Raw genomic sequence first — 9974 nt, 5'->3', positions numbered from 1 at the left:
CAACTAAATGAAACTTTATAGCTCCCTTAATTCGCCGACAGATAGTGCTTAGCTCTGCCTTTTGTCGTTGCAGAGTTTAAAATTCCTAAAGTTGTGGTATTCTTTTTGAATCACCCTGTATAATAATCTATTGATCACTGTATTCCAAAAAAAAGAAAAAAAAATGTTTACCAAAATTGTATGAAATTTACAACTTTGCTATTTACGAAACACTGATGCCATTTATCATTTTTTTTTAAATTACCTCCTTTAGATGGCGTCCTGCTGTGCGAATACATTCGTGAAATCTGCTGTCGAGATTCTTCATTGACCGCTGCAACATCTTAGCTGGGATACTGTGAATTGCATCCCGAATTGTCTGTTTTTAACTCATCCACGGTTCTCGGTCGAGTCGCGTAGAATTCGCCCTTGAGGTCGCTCCACAGGAAAGAAATCATAACGGATAAATCTTGTGATCTAGGTTGGCCAGGGAATGTTAGCGAATCACACGGTTGCCAAACAATTCTCTCACATACGCCATTGATTCCCGTGCAGTGTGTCATGTCGTTCCGTCCTGTTGAAACCAGGCTTCTTGAACGTTTGGAAAGTTGTTCAACGGAAGTGTAATGAAAGTTTGCAACATCTCCACGTAACCATCGGCATTGAAACTTATAGTGTTTCCCTGTTCATCTGCGAAAAAATACGGTCCGATAATCACGTGAGATGAAACACCACACCGTACTGTCACTTTACTAGCGTACCAAGTGCGCTCATGAACGTCATTACGATTTGCGTTTGCCCAGTAACGGTAGTTCTGTTTATTCACATCACTCGTGAGATGAAAATGTGCCTCATGTGATATCCACAACTTATTTAGAAAGTCGTCATTGTTTATTTTTGTTGTCATTTGTTCACAGAATCCTAATTGTTACCGGTAATCGTTGTTCTTCAATTGTTTCACCATCTGTAGTTTGTGCGGATGAAATTTTAGATCGAGATGAAGAATTCCGCGAACACTCTCCCGGGACATTCCAACCACTGCTGCTTGCTTACGAGCTGAACGCCGTAGGCTCCGTAAGACAGACTCGAGTACAACATCAATGTTCGCTGGAGAACGCACACTTCTTGGTCGTCCTGTTGGTTTCTCCTTGAGGGCAGATCCGGTCTCTTCAAATTTATTAATCCAACATTTTTTCGCGTGTTTCGACGGAACGGCATCATGACGTCCTAAATTATAAAAACGTCGAAACTCCCTCTGCGCCACTACCAAACTATCAATCGTTTTATAAAACATTTTTATGCCTAACGCACGCTGTTGTCCCTTCCACTGATCCATGATTACTGAAATGGCGGCCTGTTTACCCGCTAACTGTCACGAACCCGCAGTGCTGCCAACTGCCCATGGCTGCCACTACTCATTTCAAACATTGCCGTTATTCTGTGACCATGTAGTTGTTGTGAAATACAAGCAGCTATTTATTCTCACAAGGTAACGAGTACTGTTGATAGAGATCTCAAACTGATTCCATATTTCTAGACTTCCAGAAGACTACTGACTACGTACCTCACAGGCGTCTTCTAACCAAAACTGCGTGCGTGTGGAATAACGTCTCAGATGGCTTTTAAACAAGCGTTCAGTGCATAGTGTTGTGGAATGGGGGAAAAACCGCAAATTCGCGTTCATAAGAAGAAGAACAACACCAAAAATGCAACAGGAGCGTAATATGTAGGAAATTGTTCACGCAACCTGCCACTGATGATGCCTTGCAGAAAATAAAGGCGAAACGCGTATGGCACTAAAATTGTGTTTTATTCAGTTGCTGTCAGACGGTCCATAAGTAAAAATTATCAATATACCGTAATATTACACGCAACTGAGGAAGACAGGACTATAAAAGTTGAAGATCGTGTCAGTTTTTCGACTGGATATGTCATTTCCTGTCAGATAGGTCACAGTTCCTAATAATTGACGGAAAATCATCGAGCAGAAGTAATATGTGGCCATTCCCCAGGAAGTGTTACAGACCCTCTGTTGTTCCTGATCTACATAAATGACGTAGGAGACAATCTGAGCAGCTGTATGCTGCAAAAGGCAACGGCCTTGCCGCAGTGGATACACCGGTTCCCGTGAAATCACCGAAGTTAAGCGCTGTCGGGCGTGGTCGGCATTTGGATGGGTGACCATCCGGGCCGCCATGCGCTGTTGCCGTTTTTCGGGGTGCACCCAGCCTCGTGATGCCAACCGAGGAGCTACCCGACCGAATAGTAGCGGCTCCGGTCAAGAAAACCATCATAACGACTGGGAGAGCGGTGTGCTGACCACGCGCCCCTCCTATCCACATCCTCAAGTGAGGATGACACGGCGGTCGGATGGTCTCGATGGGCCACTTGTGGCCTGCAGACGGAGTGCTTTTGTGTGCTGCAAAAAGTGGCAATTGGCTCTAAATAACGAAAAGTGTTAAGTCATCCACACGAGTACTACAGAGAATCCGCTGAATTTCAGTTACATGACAAATCATGCAAATCGCCGAACTGGGCCTTCACAGCTACAATTTTACTACACGGGGTGACAATTATTGAACTATACGGAAAAAAACCTAAATTAGTTACAAACTACGGCGTGCATACACTTCAGTCAGCATGTAAACGCCACTACAGACATTCGGATTTAGGTTCTGACACGTTCGATATGCCTGCCATCATTGGCCATCATAATCAAAATATCCACGGGTGTGCTGCCGGTCTATAGTGTCCAACGGGCACAATATTTCGGCGATCATACATGTCGCCATCATCAGGTGAACGGACGGACTGAGCTCCTGTGAACGTGCCGGCACGGAGATCCGTACGCTATGGCTGCTCAGACGGAACTGGGTTCGGTCGCGGCGGCGGCAGTTTTAAATACCCTCCGCCCGCGGCGCGCTCCCTCCGCCGTCCGCGCCCCGCGCCACGGTCGCGCGGTGGAACACATTGCGACGGCGTCTGAGATGACGTCGGTGTGATGGCTCTGTCCGCCGTGGACGGCGGAGGGAGCGCGCCGCGGGCGGAGGGTATTTAAATCGGCCGCCGCCGCGACCGAACCCAGTTCCGTCTGAGCAGCCATAGCGTACGGATCTCCGTGCCGGCACGTTCACAGGAGCTCAGTCCGTCCGTTCACCTGATGATGGCGACATGTATGATCGCCGAAATATTGTGCCCGTTGGACACTATAGACCGGCAGCACACCCGTGGATATTTTGATTATCAAATACGCCGGGAGAAACTCAAGAATCACATTGGCCATCATGTCGCGCAGGCTAATAGTGAAAGTCTGCATGACCCACTGAAGTGTGGGGACATCGATGCTGTCGATGACCTCCTGAACAGCTGTTTTCAGCTCAGAAATGGTTTCGGCGTTATTGCTGTACACGTCGTCTTTAAATGTAGCCCCACAGAAAGGACTGTTCAGATGCGGAGAATATGGTGGCCAATGGAGGTCCATGCCAGTGGCCTCTGGGTACCCCAGAGCCAGAATGCGGTCCCCAAAGTGCTCCTCCAGGACATCAGACACTCTCCTGCTTCGACGGGGTCGAGCTCCGTCTTGCACGAACCACATCTCGTCGAAATCAGGGTCACTTTGGATAATGGGGATGAAATCATCTTCCAAAACCTTCACACACCGTTCGGTAGTCACCGTGCTATCGAGGAATACCGCACCGAGTATTCCGCGACTGGACACTGCACACCACACAGACACAAGTTGAGGGTGAAGAGACTTCTCGATGGCGAAATGCGGATTCTCAGCCCCCCATAAGCACCAATTTTGCTTATTGGCGGACCCATCCAAATGAAAGTTGTCGCCGGCCGAAGTGGTCGTGCGGTTCAAGGCGCTGCAGTCTGGAACCGCAAGACCGCTACGGTCGCAGGTTCGAATCCTGCCTCGGGCATGGATGTTTGTGATGTCCTTAGGTTAGTTAGGTTTAACTAGTTCTAAGTTCTAGGGGACTAATGACCTCAGCAGTTGAGTCCCATAGTGCTCAGAGCCATTTGAACCATTTTGAAAGTTGTCTTTGTCGGTAAGCCAAACCATATTAATTCCCATGAATCCTGCGACCAACCGTGCAGTTTGAGCGTCCTAACGAAAACCGTTCAGAAATTATGAGTATTTGGATTCATATATTTCACTACACATATATTATCTTGGAAGCTAGATTAAGAAAAGGCAAACCCACGTTTCTAGCATTTGTAGACTAGGACAAAGCTTTCCACAATGTTGACTGGAATACTCTCTTTCAAATTCTGAAGGTGGCAAGGGTAAAATACAGGGAGCGAAAGGCTATTTACAATTTGCACAAAAAGCAGATGGCAGTTATAAGAGTCGAGGGGCATGAAAGGGAAGCAATGGTTTGCGAAGGGAGTGAGACAGGGTTGTAGCCTCTCCCCGATGTTATTCAATCTGTATATTGAGCAAGCAGTAAAGGAAACAAAAGAAAAATTCGGAGTAGGTATTAAAATCCATGGAGAAGAAATAAAAGATTTTGAGGTTCGCCGATGACATTGTAATTCTGTCAGAGACAGCAAAGGACTTGGAAGAGCAGTTGAACGGAATGGATGGTGTCTTGAAGGGAGGATACAAGATGAACATCAACAAAAGCAAAACGAGGATAATGGAATGTAGTCGAATTAAGTCGGGTGATGTTGAGGGTATTAGATTAGGAAATGAGACAAAGTAGTAAAGAAGTTTTGCTATTTGGGGAGCAAAATAACTGATGATGGTAGAAGTAGAGAGGATATAAAATATAGACTGGCAATGGTAAGGAAAGCGTTTCTGAAGAAGAGAAATTTGTTAACATCGAGTACAGATTTAAATGTCAGGAAGTCGTTTCTGAAAGTATTTGTATGGAGTGTAGCCATGTATGGAAGCGAAACATGGACGATAAATAGTTTGGACAAGAAGAGAATAGAAGCTTTCGAAATGTGGCGCTGCAGAAGAATGCTGAATATTAGATGGGTAGATCATCTTACTAATGAGGAGATATTGAATAGAACTGGGGAGAAGAGAAATTTGTGGCACAACTTGAGTAGAAGAAGGGATCGGTTGGTAGGACACGTTCTGAGGCATCAAGGGATCACCAATGTAGTATTGGAGGGCAGCGTGGAGGGTAAAAATCGTAGAGGGAGACCAAGAGGTGAATACACTAAACAGATTCAGAAGGATGTAGGCTGCAGTAGGTACTGGGAGATGAAGAAGCTTGCACAGGATAGAGTAGCGTGGAGAGCTGCATCAAACCATTCTCTGGACTGAAGACCACAACAACAACAACATATTTCACTAATTGTTACCCTGTATATACCGTTTATTTTTAAATAACAGACAGGAGGATAACTATGTAGTATAAAAGAGTTCCTTAGGTTACACATCAGTTTATGTAGGGTGAATCACCTACTGCCACCAAGAATAACTCCAAAAGTATGATAGGAGCTGCAAAGTTTGTGGGACAAAAGTTGCATTCTACAACAGGGGCTATAATATGTTTTTTGTTGCTATGTGCGGTCGCTTCAGAGACATGAGTATCAACTTTGTTTTTGTAAACCGGATGCAATAGTTTGATACTTATTTTCTGATAGAGGCTATCGAGACGAATCCAATGATGTGTAAACAGTAAGGTCTTTGAAGGTCAAAGGTGGCATGAACGTCCATTTCCAGAAGGTGTTCGAAGTCATGACCATTGGTATCAATGGAATGCTGAAATCTTCTTATCATGGATTGGGTGGTATTCCTTATCACATCGGCACTTATCGAGGCACATGCTCTGACAATTCTCTCTCGCATATCTTCAGGTCTAGTTGTCCCGTCTTTACAAACAGTGCCTTTTAGAAAAAAAAATGCAGAGGCGAACAAGCCGCCCACGACGCATCTCCTCCGCGTCCAGTCCAACGATTTGGGAATTGTTTCTGCAACTCATTTCTAGCTATCACCGAAAAAACCCTCTTAAGTAATAGAACCCAGTACGTTGTCCTCGATGGTGAGTGTTCATCGGAGGTGAGGGTATCATCTGGAGTGCCCCAGGGAAGTGTGGTGGGTCCGCTGTAGTTTTCTATCTACATAAATGATCTTTTGGATAAGGTGGATAGAAATGTGCGGCTGTTTGCTGATGATGCTGTGGTGTACGGGAAGGTGTCGTCGTTGAGTGACTGTAGGAGGATACGAGATGACTTGGACAGGATTTGTGATTGGTGTAAAGAACGGCAGCTAACTCTAAATATACACAAATGTAAATTAATGCAGATGAATAGGAAAAAGAATCCCGTAATGTTTGAATACTCCATTAGTAGTGTAGCGTTTGACACAGTCGCGTCGATTAAATATTTGGACGTAACATTGCAGAGCGATATGAAGTGGGACAAGCATGTAATGGCAGTTGTGGGGAAGGCGGATAGTCGTCTTCGGTTCATTGGTAGAATTTTGGGAAGATGTGGTTCATCTGTAAAGGAGACCGCTTATAAAACACTAATACGACCTATTCATGAGTACTGCTCGAGCGTTTGGGATCCCTATCAGGTCAGATTGAGGGAGGACATAGAACCAATTCAGAGGCGGCCTGCTAGATTTGTTACTGGTAGGTCTGATCATCACGCGAGTGTTACGGAAATGCTTCAGGAACTCGGGTGGGAGTCTCTGGAAGAAAGGAGGCGTTCTTTTCGTGAATCGCTACTGAGGAGATTTAGAGAACCAGCATTTGACGCTGACTGCAGAACAATTTTATTGCCGCCAACTTATATTTCGCGGAAAGACCACAAAGAAAAGAGATATTAGTGCTCGTACAGAGGCATATAGGCAGTCATTTTTCCCTCGTTCTGTTTGGGAGTGGAACAGGGAGAGAAGATGCTAGTTGTGGTACGAGGTACCCTCCGCCACGCACCGTAAGGTAGATTGCAGAGTATGTATGTAGATGTAGATGTAGAAGTGTCGGACACCCATCGTGTTGATACTACATTCTGTTCCTTGTTCCTAGAGCTACTTCGTCCAATAACAGACCTAATGTTTCTTGCAGATATGTGGTGCACTCCCTACCATTAAGAATTCCTTCGATGAAATAGGGGCCTATAATTCTGTCCTCCAGAATGCCCCACCATACATTCACCGACCACGGTTTTTGGTGTGCAACTTGCCGCAGCCAACATCGATTTTCAGTTGCCCAATAATGCACATTATGCAAATGCACATTTGCATGGTTCGTGAATGTAGACTGGTCAGTATATAAAATCAAATTAATGACTGTGTCATTCCTCTGAATCTGAAGTTGAGCCCATCGGCAGAATTCAATGCGACTCATGAAATCCGTACCAGTTAATTCGTGGTGGAGACTGATATGGTGACATTTATGGCAATGCAGAATACGAACAATACGATTCTGGCTCCTGCCAGATTCCCTTGCGATGTGAGACGAACTAACACAAGGATCTCGAATCACAGCGGCAAGAGTACCAATTTCCGTTTGCTCGTTAATAACTTTCCTTTGCTAGATATGTTTTCGATGCATTAAAGATCCAGTTGTTCTCAGTTTATCATACACATATTTAAATGTACGACGCGTAGGGTGAGTATGTTGTGGATATCTCTCAGCGTATGAGTCTCTAGCTCTCACTGAATTTCGTTGTCATTCTCCGTAAATGACAAGCATATCGACTTGTTCTTCGAAGGAGCCGGCCGGAATGGCCGTGCGGTTCTAGGCGCTACAGTCTGGAGCCGAGCGACCGCTACGGTCGCAGGTTCGAATCCTGCCTCGGGCATGGATGTGTGTTCTAGGCGACTGATGACCTCAGAAGTCGCATAGTGCTCAGAGCCATTTTTCTTCGAACGAATACATCATTCACATTCGCTTGATTCAACTGCACTAGTCTTACCGTTCCTATTTAGTGTTGTATTTGCGAAACAGTCGAATAGTGTTTACATGTCAATGGCACGTTAGATGGATACACATCATTGGATTCGTCTCGATAGCCACTACCAGAAATAAACTACCAACCTATAGCATCCTACTAAAAAAAAAAAAAGTTGACCTTCATATCTCTGAAGCGACCCCACCTAGCAACAAAAAATCAACGTCATATTATGGTCCCCGTTGTCCCGTGCAACATTTCTGCCACAAATTTTTAAGCTACTATCACACTTTCAGAGTTATTCTAGGTGGCAGTAGTTAGTGACTCACCCTGTATATTCGGATTCTGTTCGCCACTTCCGGTTTCTAGGGAAATCTACTAACAAGGGGAGGCCGCCAATTGTGAAATTCAGATTCGATTCATCCTGCGCATAATAAAAGCTCGTGGCCAGAGGTGTAATGTGGCAAAGCACCAAGATGCACTTCTCAGCCGTTGTCGAGAAAATCGACAGTTAAAAGAAACCGTTACGGTGAACTACTCTCTACGATTAGTAATTTTGTACTGCGCCGTGGCGCAGCGGTAAGCGCTCGGGTTTGTAATCCGAAGGTCGCCGGATTGAATCTCGCGCCATGCAACCTTTTTTTTTCTTTAATATTTGTTTTTTGGGGCCTCTACTCTAATTCGAACGTTTGACTTACACTATACGTATTCCTTTCGGAATATCGTTTCTATGTCTTCCGTTAACAACACTTGTAAACATTATGAAGACAATTAATAACATTTGTGAAATACAACTTCGTTTGCGGAAAACATAATCATGTTCGAAGTCGCCAGTTTTTCCACGACAAACGACTTTCAACAACTTATTATATGCATAATTGTTGCAACTGACTGCCGGGAATTATATATTACAAATAACAAGTGCTAAAAAAAAAGTTTGCATGGCGCGAGATTCGATCCGGCGACCTTCGGATTGCAAACCCGAGCGCTTACCCCTGCACCACGACGCTGTAGGAAGTTACAGGTCGTAGAGAGTATTTCACCTCAACGGTTTCTTTTAACTGTCGATTTTCTCGACAACGGCTGAGAAGTGCATCTTGGTGCTTTGCCACATTACACGTCTGGCCATGAGCTTTTATTATGCGCAGTATGAATCGAATCTGAATTTCACAATTGGCGGCCTCCCCTTTGAAGACACTGATCACACACGTAAAGAACGCACTCGTTACTAGGTAACGCCGGATAGGTATGCAACACGCCTAATGTACAGGTAACACTGATACGACCTTCACTGACCAAAACTCCTAGGAAACCAGTCGTAGTCTATGCTTCCTTATGCTAGGTTGTAGTAGTTTTACAACTCCACACATAACCAAATCTTTATTAATAACTACATTGCAAAAAAAAATTTGAGGCCACGGGACGGTTGACAATGAAATTTTCATCATTCACTGGCTGAGTGTATTTCACATTTCTTTGTCATTGAAAATCCTAGGAAGTTCTGGTCTTACGTTAAATCAGTAAGTGGCTCGAAACAGCATATCCAGACACTCCGGGATGATGATGGCATTGAAACAGAGGATGACACGCGTAAAGCTGAAATACTAAACACCTTTTTCCAAAGCAGTTTCACAGAGGAAGACCGTACTGCAGTTCCAAATCCTCGCACAAACGAAAAAATGGCTGACATCGAAATAAGTGTCCAAGGAATAGAAAAGCAACTGGAATCACTCAACAGAGGAAAGTCCACTGGACCTGACGGGATACCAATTCGATTCTACACAGAGTACGCGAAAGAACTTGCCCCCCTTCTAACAGCCGTGTACCGCAAGTCTCTAGAGGAACGGAAGGTTCCAAATGATTGGAAAAGAGCACAGGTAGTACCAGTCTTCAAGAAGGGTCGTCGAGCAGATGCGCAAACTGTAGACCTATATCTCTGACGTCGATCTGTTGTAGAATTTTAGAACATGTTTTTTGCTCGAGTATCATGTCGTTTTTGGAAACCCAGAATCTACTATGTAGGAATCAACATGGATTTCGGAAACAGCGATCGTGTGAGACCCAACTCGCTTTATTTGTTCATGAGACCCAGAAAATATTAGATACAGGCTCGCAGGTAGATGCCATTTTCC

The 9974-nt window shown here is 44.7% G+C and overlaps 1 pseudogene; it reads left to right on the top strand.

The window, feature by feature from the left end:
* Positions 1 to 2070: 2070 nt before the first annotated feature.
* On the top strand, positions 2071 to 2188 carry LOC126214093 (5S ribosomal RNA; annotated as a pseudogene).
* Positions 2189 to 9974: the final 7786 nt, after the last annotated feature.

The sequence above is a fragment of the Schistocerca nitens genome, chromosome 11 (genome assembly GCF_023898315.1).
Source record: "Schistocerca nitens isolate TAMUIC-IGC-003100 chromosome 11, iqSchNite1.1, whole genome shotgun sequence".
In the NCBI taxonomy this organism is placed as follows: domain Eukaryota; kingdom Metazoa; phylum Arthropoda; class Insecta; order Orthoptera; family Acrididae; genus Schistocerca; species Schistocerca nitens.
The sequence above is the reverse complement of the archived record's forward strand: the minus strand, read 5'-3'. Positions and strand labels throughout refer to the sequence as shown.